General features: G+C 42.0%; 1 pseudogene; it reads left to right on the forward strand.

Moving 5' to 3' along the window:
• The first annotated feature begins 1,275 nt into the window (after positions 1-1,275).
• On the forward strand, positions 1,276-1,757 carry LOC111164557 (small ribosomal subunit protein eS27-like pseudogene; annotated as a pseudogene).
• Positions 1,758-2,755: the final 998 nt, after the last annotated feature.

Below are 2,755 nucleotides of genomic sequence, written 5' to 3' on the forward strand. Positions count from 1 at the left end.
GTCTGGATAACACTAGTGTGACCTTGAAGCCACCAGATGGAAGCACTCTGAGTCCTTGAGTCACTGCCTGGAAGAGAATTAATCCACATCCGACTGTAATGTGAGTGAGAAATAAACCGTTGTTGCATTGTTTGTTTTAGTAGCTAGTGCTAATTAAGCTAATATATTACTTTTTTATATTTTAATTAAACTCATTAATAAGTTCGTAATTGTAATGAAGTCCACTTTATCAATCTTTTCATCTGTAGTTAGTACTCTTTATGCTCTAAGAAATTTTTGCCTACCCCAAGGTCATGGAGGCATTTTCTGATACTTTATTTTAGAAGTTTTATTGTTTTGCCTCTCACATTTAGGTCTACCACCTATCTCAAGTTAATTTTTGTATACAATTCGAGGGTCATGGTTAATTTTCCATATGGATATGCAATTAACCCAGCACCATATATTGAAAAGATCATCCCTCTCTCCCTGGGTTTCAGTAGCGCCTTCACTGAGTATCACATGTAGCAGACAGTCTCTAAAATGGCTCCATGGATCCCCACATTATTTTTTTACTTTTTTTTCTTTTTTTGGCTGCACCACGTGGCATGCAGGATCTTAGTTCCCTGACCAAGGATCGAACCCGTGCCCTCAGCAGTGAAAGCCCGGCATCCTACTGGACTGCCAGGGAATTCCCAGTGACTCACTTCTCATGAACAGTATATGGCAAAAGTGACTGGAGTCTCTGTGATTAGGTTACAAAAGACCACGACTTCCATTTACTCTCTCTTTCTCTCCCTCTTCAGTAAAGAATTTTGTATTCTCGCCTTGTAATCTGGTGTGCGCTGTGCTGAGGTTGGAGGGAAGGGATGTCATGGGTCTGCAAATGGTATAGTTTGGTTGATATTGCTCAGAAGAAGATGGTGCTGGAAAGGTATCCCCCTGACAGTTGGATTATTAGGAGGTGCCTCTACTGGTTACCAGCAGGAGAAGACATCACAAACAAGCGCTCAGGTGCAAGAGACAATCAAACCGAATCCCCTGGTGCTGTGCTAGGTTGGCAAGGATGCCTTTTATGTCAAAAAGGGGAGAGCCTACCACATCTGGGTTACATGACAGGAAGCCTAATTTATTCAGCTTTTGTTATCTGGAGTTAACCTTCTGTCAAAAGTATTACCACATATAAAATAGACTTATTTTTTCTGTTTTTATAAGGTTCTGCTTAAGAAAAATCTGAGGTGTCAAATTTCATTTTCCAGCAGCGTCAGTTTACTGCAAGATAAGATGTAAATCAAATAAATATTTCTTTGTCCCTATCCCTCTCATCCCTCCTCCCATCTGGACACAAGACATATATTTAGAATATCAGCGAGAGAGATGGGTGGGCGGGGCTTGCAAAAGAATCAACATGCCTTTAGCTAGAGACTTACTACATTCATCGTTGGAAGAGGAAGAGAAAAAACATAAAAAGAAATGGCTCGTTCAAAGTCCAATTTCTTATTTTATGGATGGAAAATGTCCAGGTTGCTGCAGGATTGCCAGGGTTTGTAGCCATTCCCACATGGTGGTGCTTTGTGTAGGTTGTTCAACAGAGTTGTGCCAGCTGATGGGAGGAAAGGCCAGGCTCACAGAAGGGTGTTCATGTAGAAGAAAGCAACACTAATGATCCCCACAACTCCCTGAATTTGGGTGGTATCGCAGAAAGCCTTATTGGTTGTGTAATTCTAGTTAATCTGTCAAGATAAGGTAATGATGTTTAATTCTGTAAGGTCTACAACAGTGATCTCCTATTTTGGTGTCAGCTTGTCAGTACTTTTTGATTATGGGCAAAAGCCAAGAACATAAATTTTCCGAGTCCAGAGAACATGCCGCTTTTCTTCCTGATAAGTAAGCTAGTCCGCTGCTGCGTCACCTTTCTCCTGATTTAAGAACAAGGTTCCAAACACCAGGGGCACAAGTCACAGTGGTGGCTGGAGTGTGGCTGACTTTATCATAGGAAAATTTCAATCAAACCAGTTCCTCTCATTTTATTTCACAATTTCCCGGGGTCCCAGGAATTCCCCAGTCCTCTAACTCTGGCAGGAGGAGCAGAAGGTATTTTTCAGTCTCCGTTTTGCCGTTTATTCACCTAATGCGCTTGGGTGCATCCTTAGCCCCATCCTCTTCACTGGGCATGTGCTGCTGCTCACAGACAGAGTGCAGGGCTCCCAGATTCCATCAGAGTCTGTACAAAAGGAGGGTCACATGAAAAAGAAGGGAGAGCTTCAGTTAGTCTCTTTGGGCTGGGTTATGTCTTTCTTGCGAAGGATTGCCAGGGAGGGGAAAGCACTAGGGAGGGCCCTTTGCCACTTCAGGCGAAAGCAAAATAGAGCAATTTCACTTGCATTTCCTGGGAGCATGGCACGATCCCGAGCCCCTTACATCCTGTCATTTAATCCTCACTACAACTCTGTGAGGCAGATAGTATTATTTCAGATAAGAAACTGGGTTACACACAGAAAAATTAAGAACTGGTATGAAATTGCATAGTTAGTAAGTAGTAAATCCGGGGTTTGAACCCAAGTCTGTCTGATTCCAAGGTCCATTCGCATAACTCATGTGATGCTGAGTTGTTACAGTAATTCGATGTTCAAGGGAGCAAACGGTAGTACATTTCACAGTGGGAAAATATGCAGCCGTTACAAAAATGATAAAAATATGGAAAGGTATCCAATATATATTTTTATATTAAAAATGCCCAACAATCACCTACTACATGTCAGCCACAGTTCTAGGT

The sequence above is a fragment of the Delphinapterus leucas genome, chromosome X (genome assembly GCF_059928025.1).
Source record: "Delphinapterus leucas isolate spDelLeu-1000000601 "Yukka" chromosome X, BTC_Dleu_Yukka2, whole genome shotgun sequence".
NCBI lineage: Eukaryota > Metazoa > Chordata > Mammalia > Artiodactyla > Monodontidae > Delphinapterus > Delphinapterus leucas.